Genomic DNA, 12,953 nt, shown 5'->3' on the forward strand with positions numbered 1-12,953 from the left:
GTTGTTTGTTTGATTATTTCGCATCATTGGACAACAAATTGAAAATGTATACTCTAGAAATTACTCACTGCTTCTTCCCACTTATCAGAAAATATGCCTTTCCTTTTGTTTTACCTTAGCTATACTAAGGATAGCTTACCTATAATAATCTGTGCTTCGCTTTATCAAAGCCTCAAATATAATTTAGTTAGTACCGAGAAAAATCTTACCTGAACTGTACCTTTTAGAAAACAAAAAACAAACAAACAACACCAACAACAAAAATAACTTCAGACTTGAAAACATAACAAGCATGCATGTTTCTCTGCTTTGAGTTATAGTATGCCACTTTTTCTTTCCTCTTTTCATCTGGTCCAGTTGAAAGATTTTCTTGACTTGTCCAAGGTCTGGATGAGTTAAGTGTGAACCCTTTAAATTCAATCAGTGGGAGATAGAAGGGATGGCTGTCAGCAGAGGGATGCATTTAGATAATTTATAAAGAATTTTAGTTTGATGACCATGAAAAATACAAGCTGTGCTATACAGTGATAAACCTGACATTTTTGGCATTAGGCTGAGATGAATTTTCCACTCAAAGAACTCAATGACATGCTTCTCCTTTTCCCTTTATTAAGAAAAAAATCCTGAAAAATTTTTGGCTTACACTTTGTAGATTAATTACATGCATGATGTTTTGGCTCATTTCTGTGCATTTTAATAGACTTATTATCCATTTTATACAAGATAGAAATATAGTAGATAAGAAAATATCCTACACAGATGAAAATACCATTTACATGGTTGAGAATCACTTTCACGGGCATGAATTATACTTTGAGAAAATGCAAGTACTGTTTACTCTTGAAGTTTAATTAGAATACATCATTTAATATACCATAGGGATATTCATAGTGCTATCTACTATCTCATTTGTACTATAGTAGAGCATCATATTGCTTGCATTTTGAGACATTTATAACCTTGGAGAATAAGCCTCTGTTTTAAATAGAAATATAAACTCTTCAAAATATTCATTAAAAATCATGTTTCCCTCTCCAGATCCCGAAATACCAAGATACTTGCTTACCTGGTGATTATTTAATGGGGAAGACACACTTTAAAGTTTTATTATTTCCATTTATGTGAATTTTAACTGTTTTCACTCAGAAGCCTCACCATCTAGCCATATTTGCCATGTTGACAATTAATTATTTAAAGTGGTTCTCTGTCATATTATCACTGTTTTTCATATATGATCCTCGTTTCTTCAAAAAGAACTTTATCTACCTATCTTTTTAATTTCTTATTCTGACCCATCAGGATCAATCAAAAATGTCCCTATCACTTAGTTAACATGTTATCAAGAGTTATTTAAAATCCTGCTTATGAAAACATGGCACTTGAAAATTCTGATAGCAGTTTTATGCAGATTACTCGGAGAAAATAAGATTTGGGTCTCTTTGGAATGTATAAACTTTCATTATAAAACCATACAAACAGCATGGGTATGGGAGGCTCTCAACAGGCCCTTTCTCTAATTCTGGAGCCATCGGCAGTTCTCTGGGGATGTGATAACAGGTGCATTGCAATGCTTCAGTGAGTAGCCCTATTTCAGACATATGCAAGACTAATTGATAATATGAATAAAAGAAGAAGATGTGAGGTCTAGATGTGTTTGGGAGGCTCTAGGAAAAAGTAGAGAAGGAAATATTAGATGAATTTTACACTTTTTTCAATGAATGTATGTATTAAATTATCAATATAAATACATCCAGACTATGGTAATAGCACCTTCCAGCCTAGGTCGTTGAGAAGTTTGTGAATAGTCCTTTTAATGGCCAAATCTATGAATAACTCATAGTAAAATAGAAAAAAAATCTTTGACTATTTTATATACATTATTTTTTAGTGTATTTTAATGGACTGATTTGACAGACTTAATGACCATAGTCATAATCATTTAATTTATACTTATAGAAAATTATCAATCACACAGTATCCTACTAGAAGAACAGATCAAAATATGAAAGCAATGAACTTGTTTTAAGATGTGTACAACATCATCATGTTAGTTTGTCTGCTATTTTCTGTTTGCATGAAGGAGTTGTTAAACATAAATTAACACATATCCTGACAAGACCCATTTGTTCCTTGTTCTAGAAGCCCAGTCTATTATACTGTTGTTCCACTAATTCATCCAATAATTGACACTTCCCTGAGAAAGATTTTCAGAGCAATGAATGAGATACCTTGATAGAGGGAGACATCATGGGGATAGATGAGATAGAGGGAGAAATCTGGTGCTAGAGAAGTTCCCAGTAATCCATAAGGATGACATCAGCTTAGACAACTAGCAATAGTTTAGAGGATGCCTGAGCTGGCTTACTCCAGTAATCAGACTGGCGAATGTCCTAACAGTCATCATAGAGTCTTCATCCAGTAACTGATGGGAACAGATATGCAGAGATCCACAGCCAAGCACCAGGCCAAGCTCTGGGAGTCCAGTCAAAGACAGGGAAGAGGGATTCTATGAGCAAGGGACATCAAGATCCATGGTAGGGAAACTTACAGACACAACCTAACCAAGATAGTGGGAATTCATGAACTTTAGACCAACAGCTATGGAGCCTGCATGTGACTGGACTAGGCGTTCTACATAAGGGAAACAGTTGTGTAGCTTGATCTGCTTAAAGAACCCCCTGGCAGCAGGATCAAGATCAATCCCTGGTGCAAGAGCTAGCTTTTTGGAGCCCATTACCTATGGTGGGACACCTTGTACAGCCTTGATACAGGGGGAGGGACTTGGACCTTTCTCAACTGAATGTACCGGCTTTGCTGACTCCCCTTACCTTTTCAGAGGAGGGAATGGGGGTGAGTTAGAGGGGAAGGCTGTGGGGTGTGGGAGGATGGAAGAGAGGGGGATCTGTGGTTAGTATGTAAAATGAATAAAAAATTTCTTAATAAAGAAAAAAAATTCCCTTTAAAAAAAGATTTTAATGTAACAGTTCTACTTATTTGTGGTAAAGTTATATAATCTGATTTATATATAAGCTACATCAACATATATCATATTATATAAAGCCTACACTATACAAGTTGTAGTATGATTTCATCTTTGAGAGAAGACCCTGAAAGTTAAGACTCATAAGTGATTTGCTCGCCGGGCAGTGGTGGCGCACGCCTTTAATCCCAGCACTCGGGAGGCAGAGCCAGGCGGATCTCTGTGAGTTCGAGGCCAGCCTGGGCTACCAAGTGAGCTCCAGGAAAGGCGCAAAGCTACACAGAGAAACCCTGTCTCGAAAATCAAAAAAAAAAAAAAAAAAAAAAAAAAAGTGATTTGCTCATACACACAGAGAAGACATGATAGATATAAGTTACCATAACTGTGTCATGAGTTTAACAGTCTCAGACTGAAAACATGACTATCCCCATGACTCATTTCTACTATTTCTTTAGATGATGAGCTAATCACATTGTAAAATATTCAACAAATGTAATACATGATTCTAAAGTTTAAAATAACATAAAATAAATCATTTTATTTTTACTTACTCTACAAGCAAAATGTTTGCACCCAGTTTTGCATGACAATTTACTTTTAATGTTTTTGTTTACATCTTCCAAAAAAAATCTGTGTAAAAATATATCATAGGGAGAGAAGGAAGGTAGGGGGCAGTAGTGAATTCTTCATTCCGTATGAAATTTCTGTTGTACCTTCAGTACACTCAAATGTTGCAGTTTGACACCAAAAATAAACGTAACTATTTATATCATTACCAAAACCTGGAGGGCCTTTTTATGCTTGGAAAGATCAATATCTCTTAGGATGCTTAGGTAAACCATATAGAAATAACTTAGTAGAGAGATGAAAAGAAGAATAAATGGGAATCTTAGGACAAGAAGGTTTAAAGGCAAAGGTTCAAGAAAAACACTTTAAGAAAAAGCAACCAATGGGGACTGAGGATGGAAGTTACAAGAGTTATGGGACATTACAGATTTCTCCTATGGACATTCAGGGTTATCCTTGTTATCCATGAGTCCTTAAAAAGAAATGTCTCTTAGTTACCTTAAATTTGTGCATCAGAATTCAGAAATTACTAAATGTAACTTCTATACCTGGCTTGTGCACCAGATAGATTGTGTTCAAACAACAAACTTTGTAGTTTAATTTCCTACCTTACATTCAGCTTTCAATGTTCTGGAATGTAATAGAAGGTAGCTAGCATTTAATGAATGATTTGAAGAAAATGAATGTAGTCATGAGCGGGACTGTAAGAATGCAAAGCAGAGGAAGAAAGTAGGGAGAAGAACATGGATTTGGAAATCACCTCTCTGCAATAGAACTATGACTGCTTAGTTTTCTTGCTTTTTTTTTTTGGCACAACTTTTGTGAAACTCCTTTTCTTTCTTTTGCAAATAAGGACAATGGGGTGCATAAACTGATATTCAGAGAGCACCTTTTGAAGCATACTGGGGATCCTGCATTGTGATGTTTATGGAAGACCCACTCCTTGCAGAACAAGTCATCAAAATTCAAATCCTCTTCAGTCCTTTTTGTTTTTCTTGTTCCTTTGCTTTGTGAGAAAGTATCTCATTGCAAATGTCCTGTGCTATTCTTGATTTGACTCACTGACTACACCCATTTCTCTTACAGATCACTCTCCATTCATTCCTGTCTCTTTGATCTGTTCTTCTAATTACTAACAAGGGGTGTTTCAACTGTCACTTGTCACATACGGAAATGCAATGGGGCAGAATTTTTTTGTTTTTATTGCAATTATATATATATATATATATATATATATATATATATATATATATATTACAAACCAACCAATTTCCCCTGCCTCCAATCCTTCTAGGTATTCCTCCTAGCTCTACCCTCTTCCCCACCCTTAGATCTACTCCTCCTCTATTTCCTATTCAGAAACTAGCAAGCCTCTGAGAAATTATACCTTTGGGTATATTCATAAGAGTGGTATAGCTGGACCTTGAGGTAGATCATTCCCAATTTTCTGAGAAACTGCCATATTGATTTCCATAGTAGCTGTACAAGTTTACACTCCCGTCAGCAATGGAGGCATGTTCCCCTTGCTCCACATCTTCACCAGCATGAGCTGTCACTTGTGTTATTGATCTTAGCCATTCCGACAAGTGTAAGACGGAATCTCAATGTAGTTTAGATTCTCGTTTTCCTACTGGCTAAGACTGTTGAACATTTCTTTAAGTATTCCTTAGTCATTTGAGATTCTAATGTTGCACAATGGATAAACTGTGTAAGGAACAAAGTTCTACAGTTGACCAAAAGCAGTCATAAGCTCAAGAAAACAAAATGAAGGCCACATTTCTGTGGGAATAGTGTGTCGACTGTGTACTTGTGTGTCAGTACTCTATTTGTACAAAGTAAAAACAAAGCTGCATAACATATGCTTTTTGAAATTTTAAGCAACAAAACAAGATAAAATTTAACTTTCTTTGAAAAATTATGTTTTTTTTTCTTTTTCTCTTGTTAGATGCTTAACACTGAAAATGAGATGAAATAATGGAGAAAAGAGGAAAATGAACTAACGTCATTTTGAATTGTGCAGTAGGGCCTTCAAGTCGATTAAGAAGCTTCAAAGAACTGATGTAGAAATCAATATGGAATTTCAAAGAAGGGAGAAACTAACATGTGGTAATTGTTTTATATCCCTTGGGATGTGGCATTGTGGGGAACACTGTAGTGTTCAATCCCTCCCTTTAGTTTCCAGTATTACATGAGGATTGTCTTTCTGAAAGTGTTGCTTAGTTGATTTTATTCAATTTCAGCTCTTGGATGTGGAATTTAATATTTTATGGTATAGTTAGTCTCCATTTGACCCTCTTATTTTTTTTTCTCTCTGAAACCTTCATTCCCAAGTTCAAGACTTATGGCTGACAAGGCAATGTCTGATCAAAGATCTGATCTCTACATTTTCATTGGCTCTCTTCCTTAAGCAGCATCAGAAGACAAATAGCAATGTCTTTCATTATGGAAATACTTTGTCCTTGATCTAAAAACACACCTGCATTCTAGAACATTTAGTTCCTCCTCCTTTCTATGCCACTCAACTTACTGTCTTCATCTCACCCTCCGCTCGGGTCACTTATACCCTTGGTACCTTCACTCAATACTTTTATCTGTCACCCATTCACTTTTGGAGTTTGCTCCATGTGCCCAATGTCATTCAGGTCCTTGTTGTCTTAATTCCATGCCTTTGTTAGCCATTCAGCCCTACTCACTGTCTACCAGAAATTTGAAGTTCTGAAAGACTTCTCACTCCTGAGACTCCAAACTTCACAACTTAGTCACCACAAAACATTCGAAAATGCATTTCTCTCTCATACGCCAAATCTGCGTTCATGGCATTTTTTTTGAGAAGTCTGAAATACACTTTTTAAAAATCTTAGCCATCCTCGTGTGCTGAGGTCTTCACCAAAATGTAAATGCCTTTCCCCTTTGATCAGTTATGTCACTTTCTTAACATAAATCATACTCTTGGCTTACATTTTAGATGACTAAATCTTTCTGCTAAGAGATGATTATAAAGGAGAATGAGTCCTCCTTTATGTGACAAGTGCAGTATTTCACAAACATCTGACCTTTTTCCTGGTATAAGGTCATAGACTGAATCATAGTCAGCATCATAAATTGCTGTGGATATGACCACAGAACTTACAACTGTGCATTACTTAATATCTCAGAAATGACACACCAAATTTAGAAAACTGTTTTCTTATTTAATTCTGCAAACAGATCCTTTCAAATGAATCAGCATGTACCACTGAAACACAGACGTATTTATGAATCACTGAAATGAAAGACAAAAAAAAAAGTCCCGTAAAAGTTTCTATCAATGAAGAATTTACTTTAACTGTGGTATTTACTTATATTCAAAATTTGAAGTTACTTTTCTAAACTTTAATTTCTTCAGGTGGAAATCTGAAGAAACATCATTTTAACACAATTATTTGATTGGTAAGTGTTTATGTGATGAGTGTATATGTGTACGTGTTCGTGTGTGTGTGTGTGTGTGTGTGTGTGTGTGTGTGTGTGTGTGTGTGATTGTATGTATGTGCATATCACTGTATACCTGTTGAGGAGACAGAACAATCTTAGGTGCTGATACTTGGACTCATCTGCTCTCTAGGTGTTCTGAAGTTGCTCACCTCTGCTTATGCCAGAATAGTGTGCCCAGGAATGTCTGGTGTTGTCACTTTCTTGTATTACAGGTCAGAACCATCGTGTCCTTTTTTTATATGGGTTCGGGAGATCAGAACTAATGTCCTTATTTTTTACAAGACACAAGCTTCAACAAGTGAACCATCTCTGGTTGCTTATATACTTCTGGGGCTTAGGAAATTTGTTTTTTTTCAACATAACTTTATCTATTTCAACTAAAAATGTGTTCTAAAATTTAGAAAGTATAAAACAAAAATCTTATGTTGAACATTATGCTATTTATTTTCTTCTGAAAGTGACAATAAATAATGCTTATTATTGAAAACACAAAACAGTGCTATGCACAAAATTATAGGGGCAAGGGGAACAAGAGTACTGTCAAACAATGCCTCCTCACTTCCTGTGACATAGGAGATTGTCAAGATATTATTCTATTAAAAATGTGTTGTCTATTGTCTCAGGGGTAAAGGAATTGTATTCAGATCAGATGACCTTTGTCCTTATTCATTCATCAATTGTATATATGTTGAAAATCTAATATAATCCAGGCATTGCTGGGTTCCATATACATGACTGTTCTAAGAAGGACCATACAAAATGAATGCAAATTATCTGGAGGAAAAAATGTGTAAGGCTGTTACTGGCAGAAGAAACAATTGCATCATGAGAATAAATGAGACTGGATTGTGATATGTGATGCTTACCCCAGACATTTACCAGCTCAGTAAGATGGTGACTGCAGGCTTGTGAACTCCTGGCACTTGGTTGTTATTACAAGTTTTACCCAGAAAAGAAACACTGACATTATTTTTCCATCCTACCCAAATGACTCCCTGTTATAGGGATATGTAAGACTGTTTGATAAAGAATCTCAGGACTTCTTTATTCTACTCTGTTCTGGATATTTCTGTGACAAGCATGGTAGTCTAAAGACACAGACTTTCACACACCCTCATGACAGCTTACTTGTAGAAAGACCAGGAACCATTGTTGCAGTTCTTCATAGACTCCAAAGGAAGGGGCATCTGCCCACAAGCCAGCAGTAGAGGAAGTGTTGTGCCAGGGAACAGGCAGTCCATAGGACTGATTGTTTCTATATTCTGTTCAAGGGAAAATGTGGTGGTACTGTGTTCCCCAAAATATTGTACACCCTAATAAACTTATCTAGGGTCAGAGACAGAACAGCCACTAGATACAAAGGTTAGAATATGATGGCACTCACACCTTTAATTCTAGCACTCCAGAGGTAGAAATCCCTCTGGATCTCTGTGAGTTCAAGGCCACATTGGAAACTGCCAAGCATGGTGACACATGCCTTTAATCCCAGAATGTGAGCCTTTAATCCCAGGGAGTGGTGGTAGAAAGCAGAAAGGTATATAAGGCAGGAGGACCAGAAACTAGAAGCATTTGGCTGGTTAAGCTTTTAGGTTTTGAGCAGCAGCATTTGGCTGGTTAAGCATTTGGCTGGTTAAGCTTTCAGTCTTAGGAGCACGGTTCAGCTCAGAGCCATTTGGATATGAGGACACAGAGGCTTCCAGTCTGAGGAAACAAGATCAGCTGAGAAGCTGGCCAGGTGAGGTTAGCTGTGGCTTGTTCTGTCTCTCTGACCTTCCAGTGTTCACCCCAATACCTGGCTCAGGTTTGATTTTATTAATAAGACTCTTTGAGATTCCTGCTACATCTGGTGCCCATCTGGAACATAGTGTAGACACATTGACATCACAGAACTGTATCAAAGCAGTGTGGATTTTATTAGTAAGAAAATAAAGTTTCTGGCAAAAGTACATTATCAAGCAAAATAAATGAAATGGCCAACATTTAACAAGTAGAGCTATGTTTGGCAAAAGAGGTAAATAAAAAACAAACCTGTCCTGGTTTAAGAAAACTATGCAGAGTAAATGTAATCCACAGGAAGCAATGTTATAAAGCAGAAAGAAAGTGTAAGTGGGTCAATAATATTCACTATTGTGTCTCTTCACTCTGCTATTTTTATATCAACAATATTGGCAGATATAAAGATACATGAAGTCAATATTACATAGTGTTTTACAGAGCTTGACACACATACATATATACACTTTGTGTGGTAGAAATAAAAGAGGAGAAAAGTAAATATGTTATAATAAAGTAGCATATCTCTATCTCACTGGATTTTTTAGTGTGGTTCTGGGATGGATTCTGATAAAGTAAGCTACATTACATGCACTAGAGCAGCTTTCAAAATAATTTATATCAAAGAGAAAAGGAAAAACTTTCTATTTCCAGGTGTTATATTATTTATGAGAAATTCTAAGGCATTCATTTAAAAAATATCATGACTATGAGAGAATTCGGCAACATATGAGTACCAGACTCATTTTAAATAATTGTATTTCTATGAATTACCAATGGAAAAAGTAGTTAACGGGTTCTGTTTCAATAATAAGAAGAGAACTGAAATGCTTCAGAGTGCATTTCATAAAATTTGTCTAATATTTATATGTTCAATTGTTAAATATTATGGAGAGAAATGAAAGAAGATAGAAACTTGGAAAGAATGAGAAGAGTTCCTATATTCATGGCACAAGAAAGCTGACAATTTATGGGAAGAAAATATCATGCACAGTATATGCAGATTCAACAGAAGATTCATCAAAATCACACCCAGTCTGCTATTTTGAAGAATTTTACAAATATGTCTTAAATTCATATGGAATTTTTAAGTTGATAGGCTAAAGCCTTGGAGACTAAAACACTGGAGAATTCCTGCTTCCTCTTGCCAAATGCAATGAAGAGCTGTCAGATATAAGGTATTTGTGACATAAGAATAAATAATAAGTAATAAAATTTTGAGAATAGAAAACAAAATACATATAGTTAAAATAAATATCCAGTCAGGACTGTAGGAGGCTGTAAGTATAACACAATGAGAGAAATAACAGTTCCTTTAATGACTTGTTATAAAGCAAACAAATGGATATACCTTGAGTTAACATGGACCACATTCACAACATTCAGTTCACAACATTCAGGAAAAGACTATTTGTCATAGTTAGCAATGTGTGAGCAAAAATGTTTTCAATTCTTGCAAATAAATGTGAATTTGTGTCATATAGGATTCAGTAATTTTTCATAAATATACATCAAAAGCATAAACAACCTAAAATTGGCACAGTATAATTGATCAAAATTGAAAACTTTTGCAAGAAGTACCATAAGAATAAATAGATAACAATTAAAATTGCAGTACATTTGCTATTAGTGTGTCTGAAAAAGAACTATCTAGACTATGTAATATTCTTTTATAAATCAATAAATGCAAGGACACAGATCCCAATTACATCATAACTCTATAATTAATTAGATATTTACTTAACGATGTACATCCATTTTATAAAAAATGAAAAGATAGGAAATATAATCATTCATAAGTAAAATGTAAATAATACCCATAAGATGCTCTTTCACATACTATGTTGTATATAATGAATATCAGACCCTGTAAAGAGAGCTAAAGCCTATGAAATTTGGGCTTGAATGTGCTTTTAGTAGAAGAGTGGAATGTCACTGTAACTTTGGAGGATTTTGACAGTTCCTGAAATAATTAGAATGTTTGTGATAGTACAGTCTAAAAATTCATGTCCTAGACATATAATCATATGCCATTAAAAATATTTGCACAATCAATTTTAAAAGTTGTGTTTATTGTAGCAGTGTTCATGAATACCAGGTTTGGAAACTATGAAATACTAATCTATTGATTAATGTCACACATATATACATGTGACAACATATTCTTAATGCAATATAAAGATATTGTTATAATGAATGTTACAATATGCTTGGACTTCAAAACATGGTCACTGAAATAAGTAAGTTTGGAAAGTCACATGCCACATGATTTAATTTATGTAAAATGATGATAATTGGCAGATAGAGGGGGGAATAAATTAGTAACGGCTCTGATGGGGGCAGTTGAAATGAAAGGGAAGTGACTACTAATTAGTTTGTGTTATTCTTCTCTGGCATGATTAAATGTTCTAAAATTGATTGTGGGGTTAGCTGAAGTATAAAAATGGGAAGATCGGAGTACATCTAGCAAGGGGAAAGATAGTATGGGGAGAAACAAATATAAAACCTCTCATGTACACTCAAAATTTCAGCCCTACCGTTGTGGAGAAGTCAGCAGAAATGGAATGATGCCATCAGTACTTTATAAAAGCAAGGCACACAAGTGTCTTGATGTCAGTTTGGGGAAACAAAAGGAAGAAGGACTGTTCTAAGGATTAGGAATGTACGTTGGTGCTGCCCAGGGCCATGTCTGTATCTGTGGTTCTGCTGAAGCTGGGTTCTGTGTTTATGTCTGTAACCTATGTCTCTTCAGAGGGTCAAAAGAACAATGCATCATAAAATCAGAGGGCTATACCGAGCCAGCCCTGCGCTTCACTAGCCCAGAGATAGCTGACCCCGCCCCTCACTTGGCCCAGCAGCAAGAGAGCTGGCCCTGACGCTCATGGGAGAGTGCCCCTGCCCACTCAGGAGAGGTGATCCTACCTCTCACCACAACCAAGGGAGAACTGATCTTAGGGGAGCTAGCTGGCTTTGCCCCTTGCCAGAGGGACGGCCAGTCCCACTGGCCTGGACTGACCAGCTCAGCTACTACCGAAGCCCATAGGCAGATCTGGGGTTGGCACACCCTAACATATAGGACCTGCTGAAACTCATGAAGGAACTGGTCCTGTGAAAGAATACCTCAGGCTCTCCATGACTCGGGGCACGAGAACAGTTTTAGAAAAAACAAAAGAATGTTATTTTAAATGATACAATATGAAAATAAAATAACAAGCATTTCTAATGCCATGTGAAGTTCGGAAATGTAAGTGTAATCTCAATACAGAAAAAAATAAGATCAATATAAATTTAAGAGCTAATAAAATGCTGATATAAAGTCATCATATTCTTTGCTTGGTTAAAGCATTTAGAAGTAAATCTTGCAGTACAGCAGCTCCAGGGTACTTGACTTTGTCTTTTAAGAAAGACTCTATCCACTGTCTTCTGTGTCTTTTCCTATTGATATAATTGAATACTGGTATAAAAGCCACATGAGAGAGATAGAGTTTATATTATCTCATATTTCATCTTGTATTCTATCATAGTGAGGAATTTGAGGCAGTAGGAGTTTTGGCCAGTTGGCCATATTATAAAAATACTCAGAGTAAGAGAACAATAGATTCACTAATATTAGCACTCAGTTATCATTCTACATTTTAGTACAGTCCAGGATCACTTTTCTAGGGAATGGTACCACCCACAGTGGGTTTGTCTTCCCACTGCAGTTAAAATAATCAGCAATATTGCCACAGCACAAAAATGCCCAGACGTCTATCTCTGGGGTCATTATAACTTCCATCAAGGTGACAGTTAAAAAGAACTATTCCACCAGCTATGAGGGAATACTCAGGAGGAAAATCTAGCAGAAATAGGATTAATGCATTGGATTGAGAAGAAGCATATTGGAAACACATAGAAGGATAACTGTAATAAAACATGATAATTCCCGGACTTCCCTTCTGGACCAGAGGTGAGTATCTGGGCTCAGCCCAGACCCCATCCCTGGGCACCAGCCACTCCGAGAAGACCTGCCCAACTTGGCACCAGGTTCTGGCCACCAGTCAGGTTCCCTTCTAGCCCCACCGGGAAGAATCCCCTTCTCCAAGACCCCCAGCAGACCTTGCAATCTCCACACCCTGCCCCCCCCCATCCACCCGAGACCCCAGCCAATTCCTGAGACTTA

This window comes from Peromyscus leucopus, chromosome 6 (assembly GCF_004664715.2).
Source record: "Peromyscus leucopus breed LL Stock chromosome 6, UCI_PerLeu_2.1, whole genome shotgun sequence".
In the NCBI taxonomy this organism is placed as follows: domain Eukaryota; kingdom Metazoa; phylum Chordata; class Mammalia; order Rodentia; family Cricetidae; genus Peromyscus; species Peromyscus leucopus.